This window comes from Pholis gunnellus, assembly GCF_910591455.1.
Source record: "Pholis gunnellus genome assembly, chromosome: 3".
Classification (NCBI taxonomy): Eukaryota; Metazoa; Chordata; class Actinopteri; order Perciformes; family Pholidae; genus Pholis; species Pholis gunnellus.
In genome coordinates this window covers 9,240,930-9,261,828 of record NC_136529.1, presented here as the reverse complement: position 1 = coordinate 9,261,828, position 20,899 = coordinate 9,240,930, and positions in this window count along the sequence as shown.

Below are 20,899 nucleotides of genomic sequence, written 5' to 3'. Positions count from 1 at the left end.
GGGAAAACATATTTTCTCTGGGTCTAAGCTGTGTAATGGCAACAACAGAAAATGTGTTGATCCGGTCGTGGAGTCCCATGCGGTCCCCCAGAATCAGACCCCCTACGCTGGAGTTTACGCTGACTTAGAAACTTCCTGTTTCTAAAGCTCTGCTGAATGAGGGTCCTTCTCCTGGAGCTGCGCGCATCCTCCTCCTGGCGAAGTAGTCTCCTGGTTGTGGGGAGGATGAAACTAAAATACATGTCATTTTTCCTGTTCCTGCCACTTTGAATTAAATCCAATGAAGAAAACTGTCAAAACATATATGCCAAGGACCGTACAGCCCTAGGTTAATGGCACAGTAAACACAAAGATGGCTAAAAAAAAACTATAGGCCAACGCCACATGTGAAAATTATAAAATAGCAGTGGTATTTTGATCATCTCTGAGAGTTTCAGCAGATTTATTGAATTTTGTGGCCAGATCTTACACATTCCACCTTTTTTAAAGCTTAACAAACCTGCACTTAAATGTGCAGGTTTGTTTGTGTGCATGTCTGCGTGTACTTTATGGTATGAAAATTGCATTGCTGCTTCAAATAGTGTGCTATATGCTGTCAGGAATTTTCTTTGTTTCACACCTCCTTTTTACTCACCCTTGACATTTCAGGAGTGAGGAGAGGAAGCAGACATGAAAACTTAGCCTTCATCCATTATTAACAGCACAGCAGAGAGAGGAGAGGCCCTGATGGAGAGAAGCTGCAGTAGGTCTCTAGATATCAATCCTCTGAGACGCTTTCATGTCTATTCCCATTCCGTTGAGTTCTACTGGATTTCTCTGACAATATGAAGGAACAAATTGGTCTGATATGTTTTTGTAAAGTTTGATCCATGAACAAAGCCTCATGTAAAAAGTGAATTAATTTGACAAGAGTGCGTCTGCAAACAGTTTGACAGTGCATGTTTTGGGCTTCCATAAGATGGTAGTTTACTTCAATACTAATTTAACTCATCTGAATTTACATTCACTCGTGTCCCATTTCCCTCATCTCTGTCAACATTTGGGAGATCTCAGCCCTGAATGTATCGCAATCAAAAGCAATCCCACATCTCACAATGGTACCCAGAACAGAGATATAACAAATGACAGAATAATTGGATGAGATTCTTTATTGAAGATTGCCAAGCATTACCATGATAATATAAATGTAATTAGTAATAACACCTAGAAAGTGGAGGCTGTCACCAGGGTTGCAATGTTCTAATTTCCTTCTTTTTTTTTGAAACACCAGCATTTAGCCAATTTGTGGCGTTGTAAGGTTCGCTGCAGCTTTGAAAGAGTCTTTATAGCTTTGTTGAATGAAATAATGTGAACCGCCTATCTGGGTATTTTTGTACGTGCTGGAATTATGGGTTTATTGAAGCTGTATAATTGCATTTTATTGTTTCTTTCTTTCACCACTCCCTTCCTCTTGTGACTCATACCCTATACGCCCTCAGAGGAAAGTCCTTTTTATTTCCATTTTACTTCTGTACAGTACATTTGATCTCCTTTCATTATGCAAATCGATTTAATTTCAGCTCAAACCTGGAGAGAGAAAGTTAGAGAGGCTTGGTGAGAGAGGAAGATACATTTGAAAAAGATTAAAAGGAAATACAACAAAATGCATTTGGAATGAAGCATCAGATTCTCCCTGGATCTAATTTCAATAGATTAGATCTTCCATTTTGTTTCCTGTTCGGCCTTTTTATCCATGAAGCATGCCAACTTGATTTAGGTTGACACCTGTTTTGCCCTAAAACAATTGCACTCCTCACCCAATGTCAGAGGGTGAGAGACAGATGGAGCTTTAGGATAAACTGTCTCAGTGATTACCCTCTCTGTCTTGTACAGTAAGTCAACATTATAAATCTCAGCAGAGACAGTGGAGCAGTATCAGCCAACTCTAAAAGCCAATTACTTTCTCAATGACCTGGCTCATGTAATATTAACAGCGAAAAAGTGGGTTCTACTTTCTTCAGGTCTATGAAATTGTAATGTGGAAATAATAAAATGACTATTTGACATTTTCAATATTGCAAAAGAGGCTGCAGTCTGACAAGAAACGTTTTCTTTTTTTTTCCAAATGATTTTCATTTAGTTTATTTTCCCGTTTCAAGAATGGAGGATTTATTTTTTTATTTGTTTTGATGTTCATTTAACGCAGACCACACATTCTCACAGTCTGGCATGTTTACCACTGACTTTTCCTCTAAATTGCCGCTCTGTTCCTCCCACACCCTTGACACATTTAATTACTATTACCAAAGAGTTCACAATCAAGCAGTCTGCTAAGTGATGTGAAGGCAACAGGCCAAACCCCATGGTGAGAAGGTTGCAGCTCCTCTCCACATGGAACCACCCGGTGAGTGTACATGCTCAGCTCAGTGTGTGTGTGTGTGTGTGTGTTTTATTTATCTGGATGGGGCCAGACGGACGCTGGGATCTGTTCAAGCTGTCTCAGCTGGCCAGTCCATGCCCACACAGTGCTTGCCCCAGCACACACACACAAACACACCCACATTCAGACACATACAGTATATTCAGACAATGAATGCCATTGGCAAGGTTATTACTCAGTCTCATGTGTCCTTGCGATCTTCCTCTCTTTTCTACTGTTTCATCAGTTCTCTTTTATGGATGAAAAATAATGAGGACGTCATTGCAGATACATCAAAGAGGTCCACTGTAATCTTCATGAGTGTGGGAGTTCTTTTTGTTTTGGGTGATTAAAAAAAGAAAAACTGCTTACGTGCACACTTTAATCTGACATTCGTCATTCATTGATTGATTCAGTTGTCTGTATCTGAGGCATCTCAATCAAACACCACACACACCAAAATTACGAATTGAGTTGAATCAAACCACAAATACAAAAATGTAGCATTATTGGAATGAGCTTCACAAAATGTGTGTGCACAGCAATTGTACAAAGTTGCATAAAGATAGGTTGTCTGAGGTCTGCAGCCTGAATTTTTCTTACCGGAGTCAGCCTGATGCTGATTAAAAATGCTATCTTGACTTATAAAATGCCAAGTGGTTTGTCGTGAGGATGTTTTGTACATGAAGTGTGTTTATGGTATTCATGGCCTCAGTTTTAGCCAAGAACAAGTGCTGCCAACTCCTGTTTCTTGGCTTTCACTTGACAAGCTTTTCTGCTCTGGGATTTTAAGACATGTTTTCAGAAGTTGCTGTCGTGCTTCCTGATAGAGTTTAGGGGCTCTATGAATGCCATGTGTAATTTATCTTCTTTCAATGCTGTTGTGATCTTGTAAATTCTGTTTGTATACTGCCTGAAAAAGCCTCAGGGCCAGCTGTGGTCTGAGAGAAAAATAAGAGAAAATAGTGGTTGTTCATGCAGGAAAACTGGGAAAAATCTGTGTAAAGTGATTCTGATCTGAGATCACACTTTAAAATCATCTGTAAAACACAACAGATATTTAACACTTTTTAAGTCTATTTTGATACAGTATTAGCTGTGTCTCAATTTAATTACTCAGTAGAGCGGGTCGTCCTTCACGTTGTTCACAAGGTTGGCGGTTCAATCCCCGGCTCCTCCTGTACACATGTCGAAGTTTCATTGAGTGAGTTATTGAACACAGAGTTGCTCAAATTTCATGTATTTATAGTATGATTGTAATGAATTTAAGTTAACAAAAATATTAAAAACACCTGCCATCTTCTCAGTAGTGTTGTTATGCTGCTCAAGAAGAATGAAGGCTTTGGGGCCTACCTTACCACAGACATGTTCAGTGGTCAATTATTCTGGATTATACATTAGATGTATGATCGTAGAAAGGATGATTGAATAAAACTATTTGTAGTACGCTCACTGAGTGTGGAGATTAACAATCCCATTATTATTCTATCTTTAATACATGACTTCTAAATGTATAAGTGTTTTATAATGAAAATATATGTTGCTTTTAACAACAATTGTAAGCTGGCCACTGGGAATGTATTAGCAACATTATCCATCAAACTAAATGCTATCTTCAATTCAATTAATTTTGTATGGCCCAAAAATCACAAATCACAAAATTGCTTCAGAGGGCTTTACAATCTGTACACATGCGACATCATCTCTCCCAGGACCCTCACATCTCCCCCAAAAAACATCTTTAACAGGGAGAGAAACATGAAGAAACCTTAGGGAGAGCAACATTGGATAGACAGAAGTGCAAAAGATGTCATGTGTACAGAATGAACAACCTAACAGAGTTACAACACATTCAGTGACAGAAATTATTAATATAATGCGAGTAGTAAGCAGAATAATGAGCAGTGGATACTAATAATAATGATAGTAGCAGACAGGACCACGGCAGGAGGCATGACCAGGGTCCAGATATAACCACGCTCCTTGGAAAACCTGTGAGGAGAGAATGCACAAAGAGTCGGGGGAAGAAGCAAAGTTAATAATGTGCATTAATGGGACATTAATTCATACAGAAGGAGATGGAGAAAGGCGCTCAGTGTATTCTAGAAAGTCCTCTGGCAGTTTAGGCCTATAGCAGCATATATAGGGCTGGTCCAAGGCAATCCTGAGCCAGCCCTAACTATAAGCATTGTCAAAAAGGAAATTCTTAAGCTTACTCTTAAATGTGGTGAGTGTGTCTGTCCCCCGGACTGAAACTGGAAGCTGGTTCCACAGAAGAGGAGCTTGATAACTGAAGGCTCTGGCTCCTATCCTACGTTTTAAGACTCTAGGAACCACAAGTAACCCCGAATTTAGGAAGCGCAGCTCTAGTATAGCACTATAAGCTCTTTAAGTTATGATGTTGCCTGAGTAATTTAGGCTTTGAGGTGAGGAGAAGGATTTAAAATTTGATTCTTGATTTTAAAAAGGGAGCCAGTCATTTTACATCAATCTTGAAAATGGATCACAATGTCAAAGTAAACAAAGTTGCCCACTCAGGATGGCTCAGTGAAGAATGATGTTGCTGCTTCTGCTTTACCCCGCCAGTCCTCAAACATCTGGATAATGCCTCAATGTGATGCTGATGTCAACAAAACGATGCAGACTCTGTTGAAAACGAGGACAGTTTCAACAACCTACTTTTCCTCATACAGCTGGCTGTGCTGACCCAACAAGTCGAGCCAGAGCTGTAATTTTCCTCTCAACTTGTGGTGGAGAAATCTGCTTGAGACTTTTCACTGCTGCTGCAATTAGTCTTCACAAGAGCTGCATGTTCCTAATGGAATCCAACAGTATTAATATACATATTACGCTCAGTATACTTTTATCCCATTGCCACTTGACATGAATTTCTGGCATGTGAAATAAGAAAGGGGGATGATTCGTGCAATTCGGATTTACTCATTGTTGGTGGAAAGAAATAATTAAATCCATGTTTGCATTGATAACTGATTTTAAATACATACGCAATATGTGTTGGGTCTTTTTGAACTACATCAGCTCTCACACAGAAAATAAGTCCAAATGAGACCATTAGTTTGATTCTATAAATGTCAGTCTATCAGAATTAATATTAAAGTTTTTAAAGTTATAGTCCGAATGAACAAGACGCATGAACTGAGTCTAATCTGTCACATGTTTGAAGAGTCATGAGACTGTCACGTTCCCACAAGCAATTAATAGATCAAATGCTCTTACAAAATAAAGAAAGAAATTGTGTATCTGAGGCTGTTGCAGGACTGTTATAAGCTTGTCAAATGATTTCATTCAGCTGGAATGAAGTGTTGACACCTTGGTGACTTTCTCACTAGAATTAGCAACATTTGCAGTAGTCCTGCTAGCTACTGTTATTGGAAAAGAGTTGGCAACACTGAGCTGGGATTTGGGGTGGATTATTCTTACTCTTTCTGGTTACCTAATCAAGCTTTAATCAATGAACTGTATTTTTTGTATTTGATAGAAATACATACAGTGATGGATAGAGTTTCAGGGGGCTGATTTATCCATCAGTAACACTTGTCTTCATTGTCAAGAAAACAACTCCAGGCTTTAAAGTTCCAGCCTTTCCAGGACGTCAGCCTGCACTCAACACTGAAGCTCGGGTGTGGCTGAAGAGCCCTGAGAGACGCTGCCTGTCGTTCATATCACTGTCATCTCTGTGCACAAGACAGAGTACTGGCATCACCATGAAATCTTTATTTTAGTGGGTAGATGTCCAACCGGATGTTGGCGGTCTGGAGACGTCAGCCGTTTCCCCCCTGCAGCAGTAGCAGGCTGTCTCACGAATCTGCTGCTTACTGCCGTGTTTAACATTGAGCATCTTGATTGGGTTTGATTTTGTTTTCCCGGTGTTGTCACTGTCGGGCACACAATAAAATAGTTCATTTCTGAAGTGATCTGACATTGTTTTATTACTATTTCATGGCCGTGAGCACTAACGTCCTCGAGTCTCTGCTGGTTGCCCAGCAACTGCCCAAGAAATCACCTGTTTCCAGTCATTATGCTAAGCTAACCTCAATTGCTGGCTGTGGCCCTGTATTTAATGGACAGACATGGGAGAATATTGATCTTCTCATCTAGCAAATCTATTGTGTTTACCAAAATGTTTTTAAAATGCCTTTAAAGCTTGCTCATTTAGTGAATTGAATTGGAAAACAACTTGATGCTTCCGTTTCCAGTGGCAATCAAAATGAAGACTATTGGTCGTAACATTTGCACAAAGTTGAAACTTTCTTAACCTGCAGATGTTGTGCCACCCAGTTTTTGAGTATCAGAGGCTGGTGCCATCATGTTTTATTAATATTCATTTCAGACCATCGCTGTGGCCACTCTGTGCCCAACTATAATGACATTTATCGATATAAGATACAGTTCCAGTATTTCCAGAAAGGTTTCGGATAAACCCATTCTTCGTTTTTTGTTAATTTAGACACTGACGGAATGTTGATTCTTTATGACTCACTTACCTTATAGAACAATAAAGTTGTTTTTTTTTTGTTTAATTTATTTAAAAATTGACACTTTGCTTTAGTCCCATACTATTACAATATTGCTTAACTTGATAAAGTTAGTGGGAACACATGTGAATCACAATTAATTTATGTATTATAATATAATACATACGTTAAGGTTGAATGACTCTGCTAACCTTTTCGTGCTGGATCAAAACCACTCTTGCTCAGTGAGCTTTAACTCTTCAATCTAGTGTAAATCCAACAAGGAATTGTTAACGAGTATCTACAGTATTTGCCCTTTGCTGAGTAAGCTGGTAGTGCAAGAAAGCAGATATGCCACACTATTAATTATCAGTGTTTGCACATCATTCATTTTGAATAAAGACACCTGCAAGTGTGAGTGAAATGATTCTCTCACGCGCTAATTAAATGTATAAACAGATCATTGAGCTTTGCCATGTTTAGAAGATAAAGAAAAAAAAGGTATAGGCTTACAAAGAGGTTAAATAAAAATAATGAACTCTAATACATTTTAAGTAATATAAAGATGTCCTCTGAATAATTCAGAATTGAGATACGATGTCTGGAAACAGACCCTGAATCAGACGGAGTGGAGCTCTTGGATTCAGCAAAGGCAATCAATAATATTCTTGTCAAAGCGGAAGGGTTGGTTAAATTATGGACGAGTACCAATCATTACCATAAACTGCAGGGTTCATTAGCCAGTATCCTCCATATCATTTCATTAACTTAAAATGCCCCTATTAGTACATGTATCAAGTGTGGTGAGTCTCGTACATCTTGCAGCAGAGTGTATGACCTCGATCAACTCTCTCTCTGTCTGAACATTATCAAGTCTGCCCACTGAGATTTTCAGTATAAAATGCTTTGAGCTCTGCACATATTACTTCTAATTATGGTCTATGTAGGTGGCTGACCACTTATACACTGACAATACATCACTGGTTTACTACTGTTCTCATAAACTGTGAGAGAAGCTGTTGCTTTATAATGTAAATGGATTTCTTTATGGTGTGCTGATGGATCATCTGCTGCAGAGCTGGAATTCATTGCAGTATGACGTCCGAGGTATAGCCAAGATTAAATTCTTTGAATAATTGCATTACAACCGCTTGTATGAACTACTGCCAAATCCATCTTCTACCACAACAGCACCCCAGAATTTTTACTCCAGCATTCAATATCACCATTGTTGTATTTGTTTTCACAGGGGCCTGTAATTGCCATGATAAGTGCAAATAAGTGCAATTAACAAAGCATGGTAATTGCCTGTCTCTCTCCCTCGGCGCACTGTTTTTCTTTTTCTCTCTTTCTTTCTCTCTCTCCGTTCCCTAATGATCCTCTCATTTTGGAAGACAGATTTTCTACAGATTAGTATCTGAGAGTAGGACGACATCAGACATAAATAATAGTCATTAGAGCATGTTCAACAAATGCAGCACCAGGAAGTAACTTGCAAATTTCCTACATTTGAAGCATCCATGGCTCCCCGGCTCTGGTGTTTTTTTCTTCGTTTTTTTCCCTCAATGAGATTTATAGATGAGTAAAAATAGGGTTGTGAATCTGATTTATCACAACAAAGCTCTTTGGCTGGATCTCTCTGCCACGGTGCCCGTGGTCCTCTAAGGAGAGCTTCACCTGGCATTCTGCCACCAGCCACTCCATCTCTCCCTCTCTGTGTTTTTATGGTTCTATGGCGCAGAGCTAATTTCAGTCAATTTCTGAAAAGCACTCTGTTGTACTGTGAAATGGGTCTCCATAGACATCATAAGGAAGGAAGTTTCCGAATGATGGGATGTTGTTCTATATTACAGCATTTTTGAGATTTACAGTCTTTGGCAACACATTTTCTAACATTCCAATATTTAAAATGACAACAAACAAGATTTTATACTTTTCTGCTTCCCACAACCATTAGTAAAGTAATTGAAATAGCATGAGCTGGGAATTATCAGTAAGATGCTGTTGACTAATCCTATTTAAATATACTAAAGTTTAGCTGAATTCTTCTGTACAACTGGGGTCAGATGAGAAGAAAGTTTTTAATCATCTGCTTCTTTTGTAATTGGAATGAGTGTTTTTCAGTCACATGTAGGTCTATATATGTTAATGGTATGGACAAAATATTAGAAACATACTTATACTCAATATAATGCAGTTCAATTCAACACTTCAACTAACTATGGTCTACACAATTGACAGAGCAATTGTAATATAATGCTTGACATTGAAGTGGGGTTTTAGAATGGGGGATTGCTGAAAGAATTGCTTTGAAAAAGCTTTGATCTTAAAGCATAAAGTCACAAATGCCAAAATATGTATAGATTTGCATGCATGTCTGTCGAGGAGATACGCTGGCACATTGAGCGTGTTTCAGTCCTTATGATTGTTTTCTCCCTTGTTTAACGGGAGGGTATACACATTGTGGAGGTGGTTTCCTCAACCAAAACAAATGTACTCTTTACACTTTCTGCCATTGCAACAAAATGTGAAAGCTTAGAGTGAAACAGAAAGAACAGGAGGAGTAGACAGTTGCCTTTTTTTTCGTGATTCATGCCAGAAATAAAGAAAGAAAATCCAGCTCTGTCGAATGTAGAGTGGAGGTCAACAACACTGCCAATCTCCTAAATGTTGCTTTAGTTGTTAATGGTAACTACTGAATACTGCAATTTGAATAGAATTTACTATCGTTAAAATACATGCAGCAGCATTAATATTTATATTTCACTTTTATACATCTTTTTTTAACAGTCTTTTCACACTGAGTTGTCCTGTTTAGTTCTAAACACACTTTGTGGGTTGTGAAATCGTTTGGCTAATTTGGGACTTTAAAAGGACAAGCTGTATGTCACTGCACAACAAGCTATGTGCACAGTACTCTAGTCACATACTGACCCAAGAGAGCGCAGCAAGGATGAATGACTGTGATAATACAACTGGTCTCCCGGCAAGATGGAGGCAGTTACTTTTGACTAGATAGAAGCCAGGGGATGAAAACATATTAAGTCAATTAATTGAAAAGACTCCCCAAAAACAGAGGACTGAGAGATACGTATGCAGGCTCTCCTGTGGGGAGATGCATCGAGATAACAAGGGAGAGAAAAACTAATCTTCTCACTATTATGTATCAGGCTATTGTTTCACGGACATTTTCATGTAACATTGGAAGCTTGGGACTCACTTGTCCGTGGAATCTCTTCAAATTAGACTATTTGTTTTCTGACAATATTATTTGGTTTATCCATTACAGTTATACTGCAAAAGAATGAAAATGATCGACAACACAATGTTACATAAATGTGACCTGTTAAACGTGATTTGTTGGGATATTCCACTTCACTGGATTCTATTGATTTTGGGGGCGCACAGCACCTGTAATGTATTCACAAATCAAATTATAATACCAGGTTTGAGTACTCCAATTGATTATATGGGCCGATAGTACAAGTAGTAAACAAGTAATCAGCAATCTGTAATGAATCATATGTTTAATGTACCACCTAGTTATACCTTATTAAGTGCACAATACAACACAATGGTCCATTATCTTTATACTGTTTCCATTATATCCAGCAACGCTAACCTATTAAATCTTTCCACTACTTATTTGGTATTGCAAACATAACACAATAATACGTAGTGGAAGTATGCTTGCTTCAGAGAGACACGGACTAAATGGGCATGCCTCAATTTCCTTCTTTTCTTCAAACTGCTTTATCAATAATTAAGATGAAGATTTGTGGCATGCTGAGTAATGGCTGTTAACAAATGGCCTGAACAGTGAATTGGGTTTTACCTCAAAGTAAATTTAGCTGCAGTAGAATGAGGAACAAGTTAGCTGCATTTTGCACAGTTGTGGCTGCATTCATACATAAAAGTTTCCTTTCTAGATGTCAATCCTTATCAGCTGTTATTTGTTTGGAGCTTTTGCATTACTGTTACTGCCACTATGTTGATGGTTTGATGGAAGTTGGTTAGTAGCCATGAGTGCTATGTATTGCACTGGTTTCTGAGTGTTGCAAGCGAGAGTGGCCATTTTTATTCTTTCTCTTGAAAGAAAAGTGTACTTTTAAAATAAGAGTTTACTTTTACAGACATTGCGTAGTGTCTGTAGCATGGGTAAATAAGCCCCCCTCGTGCCTGAAACAGACGTAATGATTACAATTGTCTCTACAATATGCCCTTAATCACCATAACATATTGTCAAGCATTCTCCTGCAGTGTCTTTGTTTATCAGTTGCTAGCACGCTCCTGTAACACTCCATACTTTCTCATTTTCTCCCTTCAACAGACATCTGACATCAATATCATTAAAGCAAAGGTGGAGAGGCTGAAATATCATCAGTGAGCTCTATTATTATAATTTTCCAATCACTGTGAAGATTGATATGTTGGTGGAGAGAGCTGTATCTTTCTCCCCTCCAGGTCTGACTGACTCTTTTGGCCCATGTAGAGGCTGGGTGGCCCCTCATTAAGCACTTTTTGGATTACAGCTTCTGGCCAGGGCTATTTCCAACAACATGCTAGTGCATTGTAATGAGCCTCTCTGTGTGCTGCGCAAACACACTCAATCTCCCACTTTAATCACAGAGAAGGAGATAGCCTACTCCTCCAGCCCTCAACAGGAGCAGTGAAAGGAAAGGGGGATTTGCAAGTTCCTCCATCCAATGATGACATATAATCTCCTTGGGAGATGAGTGTTGTGTCTCAGAGATCTGATTGACATGTCTAGCATTATGATGGAGTGAGTTAAGAGCGAAAGCTGGGAGGAAGATTGGGCTGAATTGGTTGACATGGTGAACAGTGCTCCTTCAGCTGTCTGGTCATTCTGTTGGCCGTGTAGCTGCAGATCATCTCTATATGTCAAACGGCTTAGGGGGAGATTTAGGTCATTGTGAGCAATTCATGGGGCATGTCATCTTCTGCCCATACTGCTTGATTATATTCATGGCATTACATTCAGAACATATTGTACTATATATTTTTCTTTAAAAAAATGACATTAATCTTTTCAAATCTGATTGTATGATCTGCCTATTTGATTTGGCATAGGTTTAACGCTGGATGCCCTTCCTGACACTTTTTATCTTCAATGTTTCACACAGGCATGCCTATTTTTAATTTTTTAACAAGAGCAAGAAAACAACAAGGTAGAACAAAACCGAAAAAAGGACTCCAAAATCCTTTATCGTGTAAATCTTCAATTTCAGCATTTAAAAAATAAAAAGGTGTAAGATTTGGGATTTTTCAAAAATACCTTGACATTGCGGTACCCACTTCTGCTGCTTCTGCTTCATACAAAATATTCTTGTTTTTCCATTTATTGTTACATACCTCCACTCCATCAGAAATCCAGAAAATAAGAATAGCCAATTAAAAAGATGCACAGATGCGTGCCACTGTTTTGGTGTTTTTTGTCATGTTTTAATTGTAGCGAATGGGCTACAACTGCATTTCGTTGTGCAACCCCTTTGTTTCATAATGACAATAAATTATCCTTGAATCCTTGAGGTGTGATCACAAAGTCCCCAATACAAGCCCAAGTGGGGGCCCATGTTTCATATACCCCCCTTCCTACCGTAGCGGCTGATAAAGGCACCACATGGATCCCCTGTATGAATGAGGTATAACTTGCTTTTTAGAGCAATTCAGTTCTTATATTTTATAAAAAAGGTAAAAAGGTATCTCTTATTTGTATGGCCTTCTTGATGTTGAACACACTGACATCAGGATCTATGGCGAGCCTCCCGCCTCTGGGCTTTCACTGTAACAGAAATACTGCTATGAAATTCCGGTTTAAGTGAATATCTTTCTCTATGGACTTCTAGTGTCTTGAATTTCGACAGTTATCAGAAACAATGCTATTCCTCTTGACTTGCTTTGATTTAAAGGGCCAGTTTGTGGCAGGCAAGACGCAGAAAACAGTTGACTTTTGAAAAGAGCCATTGTGAAAACACCTGCTGTAGGCATTTATTGTGATCGAGGAACTGTTGCTGTCTCTGGGAGCCTGAGAAGGGAAATACAGCAGCAATGACTGATATCTGAGTCTACTGCATGTACAGCAATAAGCAGAAATATCTTCCTGCTCTCTCTGCTCTGTGCTGTAAGACCATCTGACAGTTTATCCACGTGGCAGGGCTGTACAGCAACGCCTTGTTTGGTAATCTTTCATCACACCGATACATCTGTGGTGATGCGTGATGATGTCCCCATAACTCTGGCCGTACTGGCACAATGTTTAGTGGAATAATTCATTGTACCATAAATATATGGCTGGTGGATACAGTGGAGAAAGATTTATGGTGGTTGTATTAAAACGGTAAATCCAACTACTCGCCCATGGTTGAAAAATAAGAAGGAAAAAAAGAGGGAGAGCAGGAACATGCTCCTGTCCATTGCCAGTTTGCTCTCCAGTTGACGGCAGCATTTGAGTTCATTTACAGCTTGTTATGATATGGCTGAAGGGTGAGGGTTCTGTGTGTTGAGAGGAGGCCAATATAATCTGTCTTTCAAACAGGGAATGACATGGGGAAGGGAGTGGTGGAGAGCAAGCAGAAGCAGGTATGCGGCCTGCCTAACTGGTGGCTGTATTACATTCCACACAGGCAGCACTGGTGATGGATTGACGCCAGCTGGAGGGAGGCAGTCTTGAATCAATTAAGGTGAGTTCATGGAATTGACCAGAGTTAAAAACCTGGGAGGTTGTCTTTTTTTGTGGGTAATTTGATCAAACCCGTGTTCACTTTCAAACCGCAGGACCTAATGGGCGATAATGGATTGCAATTGCCTTACTTTGTGTTGACACAAAAATATGCATTCAAAAGATTACTTTCCAAATCATTATGAATTTCTAGTCCATTATTGAAAGTCACTAGACCCTGAAGAGACCCTGATACTTTTACTTGCTCAGTAATAATAATATGAATCATTAAATATGGGACGAGTGTAAAATACAGTCAGAGAGTACAGGGATTTAGTTTTCTTTGTTCATCTCACCACTCTGTTCCACTTCTGTTCCCTTTGCCCTCTGATCGGAAGATAACATTTTGATTGACATTTCCCGAGGTCATTGGTTAATTATCGGTACCTCTTCACCTTTAATTACGCATCAGCTGTATTATGTACATGCTTATTTGCACAAGACCCCAATCGGTTCGACAACATTTCTTATGCAAATTGAGGGATAATTATCTTACCCATCAATGATGGGGAAGGCAGCATTTGTTTGTTCCTAACGACATTGTTATTGCGATATTGAGCGTGTCATTAAGTCCTTCCCTGCAAGGATGCTGTCAGGGTGAACATTCTTACATCACCTCTGTGCTCTCCTGCCCTATACAGAGCTCTAAACACAGAGAAGCCACTGCAAACTTGACTTTAGCCACTTCAACAAACAGAGGAGGGCATGTATTCATGCATGCACGTGTAGTGCATATGCCCACGTGCACATACATATCCACATGGATGCTGCTATCAACATGACTCACTCTGTCAAAAGACATACCACTGGGTTTGGTTTTAGAAACATAGAAAAAGTTCACTGTAATTTGTAGGCTAATTGTTCATAAATCTTTCTGACGCTTTTAGGGAACCGTTGTGTGATTTCACCGAATTGAAGTTATCACACATTTCTTTATTGACATGCCTTTTTTTACACACACATACGTACATCAGTCATTTAACCTTTTGGAATATAAAAATTACACTTATCTCATTTAGCATGGTGATGGTGACAGTTTTAGATTATATTGTTTTGATTATGATAATAATAGTAATAATATAATAATGGGAATAGTAATGATAATAGTAATGATAATAGTAAATATATATACATTAATAACAGTGAAATTATTAATGATGATTATCATAATAGGAATAATAACAATACATAATAATACGTATAATTGGTATTATAATATGTATAATTATAATAAAATACTTTGTGTGTCTCCCACAGGCTGTATGTGGATGGCTAATTATAAATGCCAGTGTAGAAGCCTACAGAGCTTGCCAAGTTTACGAGAGTTCACTGAGCTCTCAGCCGAGCCAGAGCGACTCACATTCTATTTTTCTGAATATAAAATGTTAATTCATGCTTCAGGGAATCAAGAATTGGGTGAGAGCACTCTAGTATAACCATTGTCTCTTTCCCTTTCTCGCTCTCTGCCTCTCTCCAACCCCTTAACTGACTGAATTCTCTCATATCATGGTTGTGTTCATTTTCCCTGTCTGATACATTTCCTGTTTACTTAGAGACTGCCATTGGCCCGATCCACTCCCCCGCTCCTTGACCACTGGCCAGGCTGATGAACCAGAAACCCTCGAGCCCTCACAGTCGCCATCCACGAAAGTCCATATAATTTACTGAACATACCCATATACTACACCAGCAAATAGCCCAACATCTTGGCAGAGTAGGGAGGCTTCGAGGTGGTTCAGGCAGTGGCTGTCAAAAGTCATTAACATGCAATGAGAAACATATCCTAATTGGGAATAAAAGCAAAAAAAGTTACACTGGGATGGACTTTTCTAAACCTTGTTATCACCACAGTGTGTATCTATTGCCTTGAGCTTCGCCACGAGCCAATGAGACATTTAATTCATAAGTGCTGAAGGTAGTTTCTATTTGCCAATTCAACAAGTGCAGATGTATAATGTGCTGTGGGCAAATTAGCATTTCTTTTCACTTCACAGGACTCTAAATTAGTAAATTGTAATTGTGAATCAACACATTTTATGTGATCATGCCAACACTGTAAAAAAAGACATTGGATCTGTTTAATTCAATAGTTGACTTTGGTTACACAAATATTGTTTACTTTGACAGCAACCTAGAGAATTGTGTTAAATCAATACAAACTATTTCGGTTAAATCAACACAATTACTTAAAGTTATTTAAATTTGATTCAACACTTTGATAATTTTACTCCAACACAATTTGATTTCTTTATTCTAATACAATCCCTAATTTGATCACTTAAAACTAGCAATATTTGTTTATTTGATATTCTCATGTCAAGTAAACATTTTCCTAATTGTAAAAAACATTTTGGGGATAAATTCTGTTTATATATGTATAAATACAATTTACTGTAAATATACAGAAATATTTAAAAATATAAATGCAATACATTGCATTCCAAATTTCAACAATCAAATATATTTAGTTTCTAATACTTTACAATTAATACATTTTTTCATCATTTTTAGCATTACCTACTTTTTCCCATTCAAAACAATAAGAGTTGTGTTGCAAAACATTTTATTCAGAACCTGGGTGAACAGCAGGTGTCCCCACTCTAAATGCCACATTAAGAAAATCAATTATTTTCGACAAGAACACACAAAAAAGCTGAAAAAAACAGTACACTGCTGTGTACTGTGCAGTGCTTTTTTCAGTTAATATCAATAATTAATGACAGATTAATGTTGTGGAGATAAAACGTTATGACTTACTTCTTAAAATTGTATCATGTCACTAGACTGTCAAATGTCTCTCTTTGTAAGAACCTTGGATACAAATATTGCAATTTTATCTTCGGCGCCTTGGGTGAAAGAGACACATATGGCATTTGCAAAGTCAACATCCACCAAAGAATCTAAGAGGAACACTACATGTCCAAATGGAACAACAAATTAAAAAGCAGGAGAGGGGTAACAATTCGTTGTCAATGAGATGACCAAAAGTGTATCTGCAAAGCCTTTAGAAAGCATAACATGTAGAGTCCATCATGATTGTAATGGAAGGAGGGAGCAACATTGACCATAATCCAAGATGGCAAACACTGAAAATTTGCATTCTGTCTGCCTCGCCATTACATGTTGGAAACACTGATAGTTTCTGATACTGATTCTGCACATGGTGTTGCTTTCCAGCTTCATGGCAAACTACTGGAGTGCTTTTAAAGGCGTACTAGAGTTCTGGAGTATAGTTTGTCTACAAACAAATTGAGTTATACAAATCTGGCAACATTGACTTGCCCCTGAGGAGAGTCCCGTTATCTTCTGGATCATACATAGTTCTTTTATAACATGTATTGCTCCAGTGGTCTCCTCAACAAATCCCTGGATATGAACTTTATGATCTAATATATTGATATATAACAATATATGATCAAATCAAATATACACATGTACAATAAATAGTATGAAAATATTCAAAAAGCACTTGCAAACATTTTTCTAAGTTACTGTGAGGAACCTTTAACTGGTTATGAAACGGTCTCAATGTAATACTCCATCCATCCATTATCCGTAAGGTTTCTCCTGTCCAGGGCTACAAAGCTGTAGCCCAAGCTGACACGGGGAGAACATGCAAACTCCACACAGAAGGGCTGTGCAGCCCGGGAATCGAACCCAGATCCATGAGGACTTTGGAGCATCAGTCAAAGCAAAGCAGAGTTCAGTCAAAAAGGGTCACTAACAACACATGTTAACATCAACTAACATCAACAACAGCTCAAGTTAAGACACTGGATACCAACTTAGTAAAAACAATGTAATTTAAGACACCATCTCACCATCTGATTAATACTTACAAGAGAACTCTTCCTACGCCCTTTCATCCCCCCATACACACCCATACTGCATGTGACTGAAAATAATTCAACTCAATCCCTATTGCAACTTTCTAAACGTCAGTAAAAGTGAATTTCATGGATAACTGTCTGCCAATCTCACACCTCTTCCTCCTTCACGCATCTTTCAAGAATGATTGATCGGATTTAAGTCATCCGTCCTGAGACCACTTTTTGTGGGTTACATTAATCTTTCTTGCAATTACTGTGTCCAGGGCAAGGTCATGTAACTGTATTCAGACATGCATGTCAACAGCAAAAATACATTAGATTACATTACAGTCATTTAGCAGCCGCTTTTATCCAAAGCGACTTACAATAAGTGTATTCAACATAGGTATTCAAGAGTCTGGTCACCAGAAGTCATAAGTGCATATCCTTTGTTAAAGAAGTATCTAAGAGCATAAACCAGAGCAAACGTACAGTGCAGAAACAAACAAAAACAATAAGTGCAACGAACTAATACGAATACAATAAGTGCTAAGTGGAAGGCTCGGGGTAGTACTTCTTGAAGAGGTGGGTTTTCAGCCTGCGCCGAAAGATGGGCAGTGACTCTGCTGTCCTGACGTCAGTGGGAAGTTCATTCTGTGGGGCCAGGACAGAAAACAGCCGTGACCAAGTCAATCGGCTGCACGGACCTCTGAGCGACGGGGGAACCAATCGCCCTGAGGCAGCAGAGCGAAGTGGTCAGGCTTGACCATGGCCTGGAGATAGGAAGGAGCTGTTCCTTTCACTGCCCTGCCGGCTAGCACCAGAGTCTTAAACTGGATGCGAGCTCTTACAGGTAGCCAATGTAGAGCACGGAGAAGGGAAGTACATCCTATTGTCATTTTTGTACCTAGGCATGTTGGAGCATAGCGCAAGTATTATTGCTTGCGTGTTTTCATGAATACCCCCATAAATGTATTGCACAAATGTATATGTAAAACCAACATGTATGTGTAAGTATGTCTAAATACACATACCTGCTGTGTTGGGGTGGTAGAGGGAAAACAATGATGTGCTTTTCCTGAACATATATGAGATCGGTTTTATCATTATGGCTAGGAGGAAGAGTTAGGTAGAACACTATCTATAATGCCCAACAAAGCTGCACTAACAGTAGAAGTGACAAAGTGTTGAGTCGGCAGTCTGTTGACAATGGTAATCAGCCCTCGGCCACTGTGCAGGGATAGGCTAAGTGAGGAACTGGTTAAGTATCCTAAATGTCTTGTTATGACCACATGGTATAGGAATAAAATAAGTGTTCATCTTTTTGGCATTCTTTTCATTTGCACAGGCTCTCTTTGTGGCTGATCCTACCATTTTACCTCCCTTGCATCTTTGTTTTTTGCTGTACTCATCTTCTATAGTCTTCTCCACCTCATGTTGCTTTGCTTTTTGCTATGTTCCATCTGCTTTCTTGCTGCCCCTTTTCTCTGTTGCTCTCTCTCGAACTCCCTTTGTCCTCTGTTGTCAACCTTCCCCTGGGACAGTGTTGTCACTTCTCTTTAGTCTGGCTACTCACTGAGACTGCACAGCTGTAATAGTTTTAGATTCCAGCTAAACCTTTGGCTAACTGCGTTCAGACAAGGAGTGAGAATACGAGGGACAAGTGGAGAAAGAAAGGGAGGTGTGTGTTTGAAGGCTGCAGCCATCCACACAGGCAATTAATGACTTTGAGGACAAACCTCTGTCTTCAGTCTTTGACCCTAGGTTATGCATTTTCTTCCTCGTCACCCCTTTTAACTTTTTTCCTCCACTTGTTTTGTATTTTAAGCAGTTCCTACAGGGACATGGATGCTTTTGTGGAGTGTTTCCTTTTTTCCTTATCCTTTTTTTCTTCTTTTATCAAAGAAATGCATTAAGGGCACAATTGTATTTCCTGCCCTCTCTTTTCCCTTCACACAGCATTCCCTGTGACAGTGTGGGCCCCTTACAATGTTGCTTTTGGACATGGTGACTGATGAAACAGCCATGTCTGAATCACTGGCTTTAGGCTTCAGACTGTGGGTGGTTAGCTGTAAAAGGTTACCATGTCAGAGGCATTCTACAAAAAAAGATTCCTCTTAATATGATTATCTTCACAATCTGGGTGCCCCTCAAATTTCAAAACAAATCCATCAGCAATCATATTTAATGAGCTTTTTATTTAAAATTACTGAAATTTTTGGAGCAGGATTTTCACACAGAAATTATTTTGGGGGGATCCGGATAATTAATGCAGTGAGCAGATTGTCTGTTGCACTTTACACCACTGAAATTAAAAATTTCAGTGGTGTAAAGTTTTTAAATTTTTAAATCATTTAGATTTAGATTTAGATAAAAAAAACACGATGCAAAATGTAATCATTGAGGCATTAATGTTTGATCTTTGGATGGCATAGGAGTGATAGAATCAAATATCTCTATATCTAAATCTCCATTTTTTATTCCCTTGACACCATTTTTCCCCTCAAAAAGGCATTTAAACATTATGGCGCATACTATCTAAAATCATTGCTGCTTTGCTTGTCTCTGCAGTGAATCTGAGGGCAGCACTTCTCCACAACGCTCTGATTTTTCCAAGTGGTCAAGCCCAGCTGCCTGAAGAGCATAGTATTTCTACTCATCCTGCTGTTACCTACTCATTCACCTAGTCAGATTTCTTGTATGTGCAACATACTTTGGCAATTAAACGGTTCTGAGTCATGTACTCCAGCAGAACATCAACTGCTTTCTGGGATTTACATGGTACTGTATGTCAGTACTAATGAGCTATACAGCATTATCTTTTGCGATAGACTCTCTCACTTCAAATATATGAATCCTTAATGTGCATATGGTAATACCGTCATCTGCCGAATTGCAAACGATGATGAGATTTCATACAGAGTGGAAATCCCAGAGTGGTGCTCACAGAACAACCTAATGCTCAATGTCAGTAAAAAGTACCTGATTGTTGATGTTAGATAGGGATACCAACCCCCATCTACATCAATGGAGCTGAGGTGGACTAAGTAAGCAGTTTTAAATTCCTGGAAAACAGCATCACAAACAACCTGACATGCTCATTGTAATTTCAATTGCATTTTGAAGAGGAGCAATAGAAAGCATCCTGGAAACACTACAAACTGGCACAGCCCAGGACAGGAGTGTGGGTGAACAAAACCAGAACATTATTGGTATCCATATACTGATCCTCAGTGATATTGGTGACAAGAGGTGCCTGCGAAGAGCACAAAGATATTAACAAACAATACCCGCCATAACCTGTTTACCCTGCTGCCGTCTGGCAAGCGTTACAGAAGTATCAGCTTCAGTACCACCAGAGATCAGAGCAGCTTCTTTCCTCAGGCTTAGAGACTCCTAAATTAATCCTCCACCCTCCATATATGAAACTTTTATTTTTTGTGTGTTCTTTAGCAAAATAAGACTACAAACTGCATTT